Source organism: Zerene cesonia, chromosome 10 (genome assembly GCF_012273895.1).
Source record: "Zerene cesonia ecotype Mississippi chromosome 10, Zerene_cesonia_1.1, whole genome shotgun sequence".
NCBI lineage: Eukaryota > Metazoa > Arthropoda > Insecta > Lepidoptera > Pieridae > Zerene > Zerene cesonia.
Window position 1 is genome coordinate 8,577,282 of NC_052111.1, and position 14,855 is coordinate 8,592,136.

Sequence of the window (14,855 nt, forward strand, 5' to 3'; positions counted from 1 at the left end):
TTTATGGGCGGTGGTGATCGCTTACCATCAGGCGAACCACCAGCTCAGCTGCCCGCTATGACATAAAAAAAAAAAATACAGATAGAATACTTTTTATCCCGATTAAATACTCCCTAGGTATAAAACAGTAATATTTATATCCGGACGGAGCCGGGTATATAGTTTTATATAGCTTGTAAGTCAAACATTCAAATATTTTCTGAATTCAATTGTTATTTGTATGAAACATACATCTATCATTAATAATTACATACTCTTTACGTATAAATTGCTTAATTTCTCTTAGATAGAACTTGAGATAACCGTAGGTTAGGCTCGGTTTAAATGTCAAGAGAATCTCGTTAATGCAATTAACTGACAATCGATGGGCAGATTTTGAAATTCGAATTAAAATTTGTGGCTGGTATTTTGACCGATGCGACCTTTTTGGTTGTGAATAAAATAAAATAAAAATTTGTAATATGTTTTTTTTGGTTATATTTACTTAAATTAAGAATAATTAAGATATAATTCCCATAATATTTTTAAACATGATGAAAATTTGAACTCAAATGAAAATTTATTGTAACGTATTTTTATTTAATGTCAACTTATACCTACTCACAATATTCAACATCCATACTTGGGCTAGATATGAGATATAATCACGCTCTTGTTTGTAATTTCTACTAGCTATATTTTTTATTTCTATTTTCTTTACACTAGCTGTTCCTTCGCAAACCAAGAACTTAGAATTTTTGAAATCGGTCCAGTAATTCCTGAGGCGAATTCATTAAAACAAACTCTTCAGCTGTGTATTATTACTACAGATTTAGAAATCTTAGTGGCATATTTCCATCAATAGACACAATTTCCTATAAAAAGATATCTAATACAGATTTTTAAGAACGATAGATATTCGTTCATCCAGTATCCACTATGCGGTTCTGAGGAATCAAAGGAAGCATTACGGCATAGACAAAAACCTCGTTTTTCTATTTCCTTGCTTGCGATTTCTACCGATGTTGCCATAAATACTTCCTACCACATAGGGTCTTGTCCACTTGACCATATCACTTTCGCTTCACAGTTCAATGGCATAGGTTTTCCATAAACGGTTTTATACTACTTCTTGAGATCAAAACTACGCGTAGTTATGCGTAGTATGAGTTAATTTGTGTAGGTTCTGAATATAAATTAATTGCTCCTGGTGTAACATGGACGAGACGAGTTTGTTACCTATAAATGGTTATATAAATTGAATGAGTATACATAATGTAAATCTTTGTAAATTACACTTTTGTGGAGACCATTTTGGAATCATCAATCAAATAAACGTATGTCTTTGTCTATGTCTAACGCATGACCTTAGAGGGGTCCTAGATTCAATTCCCGATAGGGACTCGCTCAAAATATCTGGCAAGACACAGAAGGCTAATCACCTACTTGTCTATAAAGATCGATAAATGAAACAGATGTATATCATCGGCCCCATACCCCACTAGGGGACAAGGGACTTCACTTTTCTTTTAATAGCTTTCTCTGTATTTTTGTGAACTTAAACGTTTTATTACTATTACGAGGAATTTGGTGAGTAAATAATATATTATAATATACATGTTTGTAACTGTCTTAGAATAATATGTTTTATTCGGAGAGCATTAACAGCATGACCGGTTGAGGTAAAAAAAGTAAATAAAGAAATATATCATCAAAGCTGCGTTATACCGACATGAATCAAGCCGTGGACACAGCTAGTGATACACTACTTAATTGAATAAAGTTTTCCCTCGGTGATTGAACTTTAATGGGTCGCTATAATTATGGTATATGGACAATATAATTAGAAAATAGCAGTGAAAATTATATTAAAATGAGTTTTTATTTTTGAAAAATATGACAGTTTGTAGGTATTATAAAATATTATTCAAACTGTGTGTAATATTATTAGGTTTTTAAAGAAGATTTAATGGTTACATGGCTGTGTTTTACAAAACATTAATACATATGTACGTATATGTAAAGAAATTTAGATGATGACAAGTATTCTTTAATTAGATAAAATAGAAAAAAATAATCTTACTGAAAACCATATCAAGAAGTTCTATATCAATTTTGATGTGATTTATGTTTTTCCACTAAACGAAGAATCAGATTTTTAACCTCTACACTCTATACTAATACTCATGGTCCGACCCGACTTCGCTCTAGGTACATATATAGCCTATAGCACTCAGATATCATGTACGTATCCAGCGATCGGGTTTAATACTATAATAAATAAATCGCGCTTAAAATCTATCTATATACTAGCTGCGCCCCGCGGTTTCACCCGCGTAAGTCCATATCCCGTAGGAATATCGGGATAAAAAATAGATGTTGGCCGATTCTCAGACCTACCCAATATGCTTACCAAATTTCAGAGGAATCGGTCAAGCCGTTTCGGAGGAGTATAGAGACTAACATTGTGACACGAGAATTTTATATATAAGAAAGATATATACAATTATCATCGCTTTAATCAACAAATGTTTTGCAACGTATGAGCCTTGCCCATATATCAATGGAACTTCGTAAACTAGAACCCTTGCAGTTCATAAATTTCGTATTAGTTGTACTTAAACATATTGACGTATTGCATATATAGCTATTATCGAAGGCCAACTGGTTGCGTAAAGTTTTCACTTGCGTAGAGAGTCCGTCTTCATACAAGTGCGGTTCGCTTTGTAAATATTGAGTAACCATAATAGTGATGGTTATTTATTATATATTTTTGTTTTTTTTCAAGTCATCATCACCGACCATGAACTTTCGCAGAGGTATAGTGCCTTTGTGAATGCGCTACCCGTTTTTAAGGGGTTAAGGAAACGATTGATGACTGGAAAGAAGGGCTGGGAAAGGTAAGGAAAAGGAAACGGGCTTCTGGCTCTCCGACTCATTGTACGGAACATAAGCATGCTATTGTTGCGGGTGTTCTGGGGGGGTGTGGTACTTCCCCAAAGCAACGTGCAGAAGCATGCTCGACTCCGACATTATAATGATAATGGAATTTATATATATATAACACTTGTATTTTTAATTTTTTGTTGCGTCATTCAAATGCTTTATAAATTTTATACAAGATTAAAAATCGATCACGTGGCGGGATTGAAACGACATAGGAACGACATAGGAGAACTTTTATCCCGGAAATACTAAGAGAACGGGAACTAAACGGGTGGACTCCGGGACTGGCTCTCGTTTCCTATGACTACGCGGACAGGGAAAGATAGTATCCTATATTTTAGGTTCAAAAAGACAGAGCTGATTTATTAAACACAAGTAAACACAAATGTGTTTATTGTCAAGTCATTAAATATGTATCTATATATAAAGTACGAAACTTTATGACCGAAGTGCCGCTAGTGGGTCACATACTAAGTTAGAAGGTACTTTAAGTGAACGTAACTTGGAATTACTTAACGCACGCATATTAATTTTATGAGGAATTAGAAGTCAATGGAGTCTTTTGATTTATAGATTATACCCACATAAATACCGTTAATAAATGAAATCTATCTAGAAATTAAAGACCTTTTAACGGATTTTATACGCGATTTATTCATTATATTAGTGACCACGCTCGCTGTAAAGTGTTCGAAACGTCGTGTTTATAATATAATGAATAAATCGCGTTTAAAATCCGTTAAAAAGTCTTTAATTTCTAAATGTATATTACTCGCGTAAAATCAAACACAATATAATGATATCTAATTTATACATTGATTATTATTGAAAATGGTTGAAATGTTAAGAGAATTAAGTGGTATTAATGGTTTCACCCGCACAAGTTCATATCCCGTGGGAATATCGGGATAAAAAGTTACCTATATGTAAGTCCAGTTGTCCAGCAATCTATGTATCAAAACTTATTGTAATCGGTTCAGTAGTTGTTGCGTGAAAGAGTAACAAACATATACACATCCGTACAAACTTTCGCATTTATAATATTAGCAGGATTCTGATTATCGTCTATTATTCTTACAGATATCCTACTCCCAAGCCAATGGCTGTTTAAATATTTTCTCGATTAAAAATGTTTGCAAAAAGTCGAAGATATATTGCGCTGACGCAATGTTATGACGTCACACCAGTACACAAAGATGATTTCATCTGAAGTTTAAATTGTAATCGTTAAAAGTACCTAGCTGTCGAATATTTAATATCTCTAATATATTTAGTGAATTATATAATGCCTATGTTTTAATCAGTTCAGTGAATAAATTGGCAATTCTTAATCCATTCTGACAAACTTTCGCATTTCTATACTAATAATGTGAATGAAAAAGAAAAGAGAGAAACCATTTTAATGAGAGTTTGCTTGTTTGAACGCGCTAATCTCAGGAATAACTGAGTCGAAAATGTGAAAAACTAGCTACGCCCCGCGGTTTCACCCCATATTCTAACATTGTATTTAATTGTTTGTATTTTATTTATATTATAACCCGCGACCCGCCCCGGCTATGTCTTTGGTACATATTCCCTCTGGTATCACGTACATGAGTTTTTTTTAATCCTACAAATATTATAAATGCGAAAGTTTGTAAGGATGTGTGTGTGTTTGTTGCTCTATCACGTAAAAACTACTGAACCGATGGCAATGAAATTTGGTACGTAGCTCTACAGCTAGACAAGTGGAATAACATATAGGTCACTTTTTATCCCGATATTCGTACGGGATACGGACTTACGCGGGTGAAACAGCGGGGCGCAGCTAGTGAACTATAATTATAAGGACGAAATGAAATTCAAATATATTTCAATTAGACTTCTTCTAGAAGCACTTAAAATCGTCATAACATAGTTTTACCATTTACCACCGATCAGTATAAAATGTTATTGCGATATTAGCATGTCTTTTTTGTATATTTCCATTGTTCAATGGTTTCTCACAAAAGTTCAAACGAACTTATAAATGTATCTTCAATTTTTTGCCATAGTTTTAGTTTTTGCTAATTATTTTTCCACTCATAATTAGCGATATAATTAGGAATTCGGCAACGATGCGGAATTATTTAATTGTGAGAATTGTTTTTAAAAAAATTTAAAAAGATAAATCAGTCTTTATAAATGCAAAAATATCTTTCACGTTTGAGGCCCCCAACGCCTAATGAATATAAATTATTTTGGCAAAACTTTAATTATTAAAACGATAGAAATTTTCTTTACAATAGAAACGCTACTATTTTAAACACCATTTAAGTTTTTTAAACATATTCCTCTGAAAAGGTATATCGATTTCTTTAACCCCAATTAGTATACATTTTGACATAATTTCATTTCTACAAAAAAGGGTCCTGTCTTGGGAATTTCTACTCCAGATTCTAGTATGGAGTCAAATAACAAAAAAAATCTATCAATCGCAATAACAATCTCGTCATATGGTCGATAATTCACGGAGTTATCCTGCACGGAGGAAGAAAACAAAAAAAAAAAAAAAAACAAAAAAAAAATTAATAAAGTCGAACTTGGAACTTGGTTTTTGAAAACGTCCGTTGAAAATCATATTTAATCGTCTAATGAAAAACTCTCCACACACACAAAATTCAAGTTAATTACATCTAGGCTGATGATACTATACCCTATTACATACTTAATTAACATTAGAAATCTAGGCAAAACCTAGACAGGTAATAAAACAGTTATTACCTAATTGGGGGAACTGAAATGTAGACTTGATTGTTGGAACAATAGCATCAGACTTTTCCCTAATTGCACAAGCATACGAGGCGAGGCGTTATTTCATATATTTAAGTATCTTTCCATATTATTATTATGTAGTACCTCGCCCGACTTGGAGAAAACCTCCGACTGTTAGCGGATCGCCGGAACTTAGAGAGGTAGAATATTATTATTATTATTGACCATAGAACTCCTGATACGCTCATAGCTCTATAATATAATTGTGGACGTACAAAAACTTATTAAAACATACTTATATAAATATCTGTGCAATAAGATAGAATTAGGCCATTCGACCTGTAAAAGAATTATCAAATCAATGCTTTCGTTCCAGAGATTATAAACAAACTCACAAACTATATATCTTAGTACAGATGTGAATGCATACTTATCGTCAAAACAAAGTGTTATGTGACAATATTATAAAATCTCTCTTTTCATATGTGTTTTATTGCAGTCATTTGCACTGCATATCTAGGAGAAATCAGAAAACGTCTGCAGCCGTCTTTTTGTTATGTCAATTGTAGTAACAGATAATAAAATATTACACTGATTGCAGACGAGATTGTAGACAATAATTAGTCTTCTCTAGGACTAATTTATACGCGGTTTTGTGATGTGTGTTTTATATGTTCTTCTATAAATAATACATAAATTTATTTCATCATATAAATGGCATTCATAAAGATTTGTTATTCCAGATGCTATATAATAATAAATGATTAAGGATATTTCTTGTTTTAAAACAATAGAAGATCATTTTAGTGCAAACAGAGTGACCACTAGAAAAAATACAAAAAAATAACAGTCACACACACACAACATTCAAAGAATAATATTTTTTTTGTTTTTTGAAGGCAAAGTTAAAATGATGAACTAGTTATAATTCCCACTTATCAAGAATTCACAGCAATTATCTTTTTTATATCTAGAATAATACTAGAAACATCTTAATTAGCGGGGTTATTATAAAATGGTTCCTTGTAATTTTGTAACGCGATGAATTTACCGTGGGAGACTTTTAAAAGCGGGGTTTCGGCTAAAATTTAAATTGGTATGTGTTAATTTTATTTTATTTTAATATAATAATTAAAATTGGATTTTTCACATAGACATTTACTTCAAAGTTAATAAAATGGCGTCGTCAATATAAAAAATTCAATATACACGATGTTATTTATTAAATTATAACCCAATACAACTGTACCATGTAAAACTATTTTGATTTATTTTTTTACTCTTTTGTATATATTACATATGAGATCTATTCTTTTGCTAAGAAAAGATTCATTCTTCTTTTAAGAGCTATAGAAAAATTGAAGTATTCGCATAACAGTAATAATATTTGTTATTTGTCTACTGAGATCCGATAACCGAGCAGGTTTGGTTCACAAAGGTCTACCGCTGACCAATCCCCGCCACTTGAAGCTTCGATTTTTTACGTATTTTAACTCGATGGTAATTAATCTTTATTTTTTTCTTTATAATAGGCTACTTCACTGTACGTTGGTGGACTTTTTTTAAGCGTTTTAATTTTTAATTTCGAGTCTTGAAGATTAAAATGTGGACGTAAATAAAATAAAATTTTTATGTTTAATTTATATTTGCAACATTGATGAAATATATAAATTAATAACTAATTATATAACAACTCACTAATATAAATATAATATCATGTATTTTATATATCTATTATAATTTCAAAAGGGGAAAGATGTATGTTTATAATATGTAGGAGATATAAGTATGTTATATTTTTACACAAAAACCGCAGAATAATAAGCACAAGTACAAAAACTGCTGTGACGATTACAAAAATTCTTACATTATATATAGAAAGATGCCGCGGCGAACAGCGAGTTGTATAGAAATAATTGATGCCTGATGATTTGAAGCCTTATAAATAATAAATTGAAAACATCTACATGGTATCGGCTGTACAGAGATCTTCAAGACTCAAATTAATAACGTATAAGGAAATAAAAAATCGAAAAACGTAATCGTAATGCAAGAACCGGTAATGCGATCAGAGTCCAAGGAGGACGGATTTTTTCTTTGATTTTCGTGTAATTAACGAATATCATTATTTAATGATAGCTGTTCGCCCCGGCTTCATATGTTCATATGTCACTCAGGGAAGTGGAAAATTTCTATAAATGATGAAAGATTTTTTTAAATCGTTACAACAGTTTTTATGTGAAAACGTTATTAACATACAAAAATACAAAAAAGATCCTCTTTATAATAATTTGCATATTCGTCTCATTAAAGCACTTTAACTGACGTTCTCAAAAATGAAGGAGGTTCTCAATTTCACTGATTCTATTTATTTAATTCTTGAATGTTGTGTATGCAAAATTTCTGTTTGAAAAAAAATTATTGACATTTAATCCCAATTTCAATCGACTTAAAAAAAAGTTATGGCTTCGACTGTATTTCTTTGGGTTTATTACCGAGTCAGAACTGTCAGAACTCTGGACTGAGAGAACCGATTTTGATATTCTTGCTTTAATGTGAACCTGAAAAACAATGGTAGAGAACCTTCGAGAACCTTCGAGAACCTTAGAGAACGTCGGTTAAAAATACCTCGTTACGCAATTAATTAATCGATATATTGATAAAAACGCCTTGTAAAGGTACTAGCTATGTCCGGTGTTAACGATTTCTTTTCCCGTTGTTTTATTGTTCAAATGTAATTCGGCTAACAAGCCATATCCTCAATATTACACTTGGATAAGTTAAGCTGTATCATATGTTTCTTACTAGCTGTAACCCTCGGCGTCACTCGCGTAGTACCCAGCCAAATTTTTCTTTTTGCTTTTTTTTTGTCACTGTCGGCAATGGAGCTGGTGGGTCGCCTGATGGTAACGCACCACCACCATGAACATTTGGAGAAGCGCAAGTGTGCTAATCCAGACTAGATTTATAAGTTTATTATTGAAGCATTTAATTAATTTGATGCACCGATTTCGACTTTTGAAAATAATATATTTAAGACGTATTATGGATTTTTTTACTGAGGTGGTCGATAGTCGGTTACATTGTTTTAAATGCGTTTTATAAAATAAAAATATTCTATCAAGGCTATAAAGAAAGGTGCATCGGTTATCATTATTTCCATAATATATCTGTCTACAGGTAAATAATACTATTTCCTTGTATATAAATGTCAACATAGGTAAATATTTATATATTCGTCTCGTGGCATTCAAATATATACAATTTATTGTATACTATTTCACGTACTCAAGAATATATTATTTATTGCCATATACATCCAAATGGATTGTTTCAAAAACAGGTATTTTCATTTTTTTTATATCCCTATGCTATTTATATTAGAAAATTACGCCGATTTCGGAATGAATGATTTATTATTTATGTGTGTCGGACGGTGGTGACCTGCACCAGGTACTTCTATGCTGCCTGCCTAAATATGCTAACTGCCTGCCGAACCGGTGGTAAATTAACTCTGTAATATGACGATTCAAAAGTGCTTCTATAAGAAGTCTAGTTCAATGAATAAATGTTTGAGTTTGAGTTTATGTAGTCTACTTGAGGCGCCTGTCTCTCACAACGTTATCTGTCTTATATTGAAGTTTTTGTAATCTAACTGGTGAGGACTGAATAAATGTGCTTTTATTATTATTATATGGCTATAATATAAAAATATACGAGAGTCCGTAGTGACCTTAAGATAACGAACTATGAGATACACGCCACTAAGACGAAGGTCACGAAACTAGTGACTGTTTATGTGTTTATGTGATCACTATAATCACAAGTGTGATTACACCATTATAGTTAGGTCATAGTATTAAGTGAGTTTTTTGCTCGATCCAAAAACCATATTTATCTATTGTATTTAAAATAGATAACTTTACATTATACATAACTTATTAACAACAAAGTATACAAAGAAATGATTGTAAATCAATAGGATATTTGAAAATTCCTCTGAATGAGTCTACTTTCGAATAACATATTTTGGCGCCAAAAATCCGCCATGTTATGGTTTAAAACTTTCATATAACACCAGAATTACTTTCACGATCTAGATTGATCTGTAGACACATTCTCAAATTAAAATCCACTATGCTGAATACGTTATAGAACGTGCTTTAGATATTTAAATAAATATATACACCTGAAATAGACAATCCTCCTTACGCAGTCGGGTAACAATGAACAACTTTTTTATACAGATGTATCTTTAGTTGTATGTTTATAAAGAATTTGATATGGAAAACCAATCCGCAGTTTATGTGTGGGAGTCAACACGCTTCGGCACGAATTGGGCCAGCTCGGGGAACCGGGAACCGGGGAAGTACACATAGAAGATCGGCGTGTATAAGTAGAATGCTACTGTGTTTCGTTCCATGACTGGGGAGCCGGAGGTCAGTATAATAATCCACGCCCTCCCCAGTTCAATCCTTAATTCCCGTAGTCAATACTTTCCTTTTCCCTTACCCCTTAAGAGCGGGCAACGCATTCGTATAGTCTTTACAAATGTTCGAAGCCGGTAGTACGCTTATGTATCCTACTAATATTATAAATGCGAAAGTTTGTAAGGATGTGTGTGTGTTTGTTGTTCTTTCACGCAAAAACTGCTGAACCGATTGCAATGAAATTTGGTACGTAGACAGCTGGACAACTGGAATAACATATAGGCAAGTTTTATCCCGATATTGCTACGGGATACGGACTTACGCGGGTGAAACCGCGGGGCGCAGCTAGTATACTATAGTTTATAAAATCCTTAAGATATGATTTACGTAATCTAAAGAGTATTTACATATAAACATGATGGTAAAATCTATACAATGTGAATTGAATGACACGCTTCCATACCTTGATCAAGGAGAGATCAAAATACGTTAATTTAATAACTTCACTCGCACTCTACTAAATATTTATTAGTAACCATTAAAGAGCGCTAAGGAAAAAACTATTATCACACGCCAGACAAGCACAGTGAAGGTCGTTAAATCAGTTTACCATTAAACGGCGCAAATAGATAACACTGGCAAATTAACTCATTGATAATGGCCGACGTGACTACGGCGATATTTTATTAAAATAACACTGATTAAATTGCGGTGGCAATTTCTTGCAAGTTGGACTGGATTGTGATCACGGGCGGGGGTTCTCAGGCATTCTGGAGGACTTAGAACTGGACAATGTTTGTAACTTCTTAAAGTTTCGATATCACTGCGGTATGGGAGTCCGAATTCCGTTAAACCTTATCAATAAATTAAATCTTATATCTATCTAGACCAATAATGTGTTGGTACGCGCGTCACGAACGGCTTGAATTGTCCGGCTATTTTTTAACGTTAAGGCGCAAGGATGGTTCTTACGGAGGTAAATAACGTACTACGGGTGAAGCCGAGACGGGCCGTTAGTAATAAGAATGCATTCATCATGTTCAAGCTTTTAGGTATACACTACATTGTTTCACGAGAAACTGGTGGGGTGTGGTGCTTCCCCGGTGTGCGCTGGCAACTCGTGTCGAAGCTCGACTCCCCCATATTTTATTCACTTCATTAGTTTTCGTATTAAAATCGATTGAAACGTAGCAAGTTCATTCTAACCGCAACCTTATGTTTTATCGATCGTAAGGCGACACACCGGATCGTGTACGCGACCCCCGCGGAGGTCATGGCTGAGGGCATGGCTGAGGGTAGCTTGACATTTAATATTATTTTCATGTTGGTATTCCTTATAAACATGGATCTACTAGCTTTTGACTAGCAGCTTCGCCCGCATGGCCTTTTTTTATAGTGCGGAAATCTTGCATAGATACCCACGGAGCGGTGAGTTATGTCGGATTCTTACCGACCAAAAACCCACTGTGTTCCGTCGAGCCACTTGAGTGAAGGGGCCAAGGGAGCTGGTTTAAATTCATCCGCGAATCGCCCGCATGACCTATCAAAATAGTCTACAGAATGAGATGTTTCACTACGATAAAAGTTCTCTAAATTAGATATTCTGATATAAAAAATAAAATACCCTAAATTACATAAGAGGCTAAAGCCTCTTCACTGTCTGCTGCAAAAATCTTACCATTAACTCCCTCCGTTCTGACGTGAGAGATAATCAAAGATATGGAAGCAAGATAGTGCCCATGTATCTAATACATTCGAAAAATATAATCATGGATGGACGGATGTCATATATTTATGTGAGGAATAATGCAGAAATATGTATATTCTACTAACTATAGCTATATTGTAATGTGAAAGTTTGTAAGTATGGATGGACGGATGAATGTGTAAACGTTTAATACTCTTTCACGCGAAAACAGCTTATCATATCTGTATGAAATTTGGTAGAGAGATAGATTATAGTCTGGATTAGCATATAGACTGCTTTTTAACCGGGTACCACGCGAGTGACGCCGCCGGTTACAGCTAGTTTATAAGAGTTTATCTTGTTAATTTTAATCGAAAGCAAATTTTTATTTATTAAAGTATTAAATAGGAGAGTAGTGGTTTAACCTAAGTATAAATGATGCCTTGGCACCGATACTAAGTTTTTTATATTATTTAAGTACAATTAGCATGATTTATAGTTGAATATTATAATCTTTTTAATTGCAACAAATGCTATTTATGTCATGTCAAACAAAAAGAGTTTTGTTTACTATTAAGTTATTCATTATTAAATAATTATTATCTGCGCCCCGCGGTTTCACCCGCGTAAGTCCGTACCCCGTAGGAATATCGGGATAACAAGTTGCCTATATGTTATTCCAGTTGTCCAGCTATCTACGTACCAAATTTCATTGTAATCGGTTCTGTAGTTTCTGCGTGAAAGAGTAACAAACACACACATATCCTTACAAACTTTTTCATTTGTAATATTAGTAGGATTATTATTTTCTTTTGTACTTGAAAGTCACGCGGTTCATTGCAAATGTAAGGTAATCCCCTACAATGCGTGTTTTGTTTACATTGCTTCGAATTAAATCGTGTATAAAAGGCCTTACTATATAAAAGAATGTTAAATATGTGAGTCATCGTTCAAAATATTTCATCGAGTATCGAAGTTGCGTTTACATATATTTTCTCTTGTTATAATAAAATTAATTAAATCATCATCGGTTTTAAATATTACTAACTACTCGAAACATCACAAATACGCATATGTTATCTGTGTAAATACTTAACAAATATAACAGTTCGTTGTCATAGCTTCGGTCCAATTATATGGCAACAAATAAGGACAATAATTAGTTAAATTTGTCCATAGCAGACGTTAATTACGCATCCTAAAGGTAAACGTAGTAATAGAGTCCCTTGGTGAAAACTCTACCACACTACAGTGGCTCATAAAATTCGACTCTCTATGAGATAGAGAAGTACAGAGTTTGGTAGAGTTTATATATAGAGATTACGGAATACTGGTAATTCTGATATTGACTTAGTTTCATTTGTTGAAAATTCTTAGTCTTTTTGCGGAATAATCAATATAATATGTTATAACTATGCAATTGTTAAAACTTATATAAGTAAATATTGGTTATAAAATATTTTAATAATACGTCCTGAATGCGTCGTAAATCAGTCAAAAGGCTATTACAGGTTGACGTAATCGAAGTAGTACTCAAGTAATTATAAATATTATTGTAATTTAAATATTTGTTTGACAAATATCTTTTAAAACATCCTTTCATTGAAACAATGATACGTGGATGTTTCTTCAATTGAATCAGTAGTAAATGGAAAATTTACAAATCATTGTTATTAATTTACCTATAGAATATACAATAAACAATCCGATAATAATGTATGAGGTTATCAAGCAGTCAATTTAAGTGTGATGAATATTGATCACTTGCTAATATCGTGCCGCGTAATTTAATAGCAATTATTTTCTCCATAAAACTACCGCAATATTATTTTAAAAATACACTAATTTACCGTGAAAAATGGAAGCCTTGAAAATCCTTATCGTTCACTTGTGCAAATATAATGTAAACTCAGCCGATATGACACTTACAGCACTGAATAAAAAAGAAAAAAATCACAACACTCCCGCCAAAAAATGACAGCTATATATTTTTTTTTATTACGATGACATTGGTAATTTTGTTCGAAAGGACGCGATGTTCGAATTTTAAATTTCGCGATGGCGCGAAACTCGAGCGCGCGGTCCGATGCGCGCGTCGCGTGTAGAGACGAAGAAGTTAATGCGTGTAGTTTACTCTCGTAGAAACCGATACGGTTGCACCGCGTTTTGAGTAACAGTTAAACGAATTGATTAAATTGTTCACGCATTTCATAACCGGTTGGCGTCTTAATTTGCTAATCTTTTCAAACATTGATACATTATTATGTAATTAGTGATCTGGGCTCGTCTCACATAACATAATAGCGTAGATTACGTAAGTTGGTTTATATTTTGGCAGTGACTATAACGTTACCGCTCATATATAATTTTATACGTGTAACTATAAATTTTTTAATCATTTTTCTTCTAAGTATCAATCAATTCTACTTTTTTAACACAGACAATAGAGAAATAAAAGGTCATAGTTTTAAATACACGACATTTTAGCTACGGGACTAAGTTCGGCACGTGTCCGCTAATCCGTGGTTAATCTCCGTTTAAGGGTCGTGCGTCTCGGCCTCATTTTTCACGGACTTTTTCATCGAGAGATAAATAATTAGGAATGTCATTTTAATTGGGCGAAATACTGAGAGAAATGCAGTTCGTTATCAACGAAATAATAAATATTAATTTTTGAATCGGATTAACGTTCTGAAATTGAATTATTGTCACAAATTTTGTGTGTGATACTTATTAGTTGTTTTTAATATTTCTTTATGTTTAATATTTCTTTTACACAAAAATAATATTAAATTATACAATTATACAAAAATAGTTTCGTGGGTATTTTTAAATCAGGAAACGTGTAAAAAAAATATCCGCATTTTTATTTCATATCCGTAAATACAAAAAAAAAACTACAAAAATTGTTGTTATTTTAATTTATGTAGCATAATATTTTCTGAATACTTTATAGAACGGGAAAATTAAGAAAGAAGCAACTATATACCAATATTTGATTACTGGAAATTTCTATCTATTTATCTGAAGAAAATCTATAAAACAAAGATCATAAAAATCGGCCCATCCGTTCTCTATTT

At 32.8% G+C, this 14,855-nt stretch overlaps 1 protein-coding gene across 1 annotated transcript in view; it reads right to left on the reverse strand.

Annotated features, from left to right (window-relative positions):
• The window catches only part of LOC119829496, a 35,508-nt gene extending 21,596 nt beyond the window's left edge, over positions 1-13,912 (reverse strand). The window contains exon 1 of the mRNA XM_038352025.1: positions 13,626-13,912. The gene's annotated coding sequence lies outside the window, so the exon portion shown is untranslated. The remainder of the gene's footprint in view (positions 1-13,625) is intronic.
• Positions 13,913-14,855: the final 943 nt, after the last annotated feature.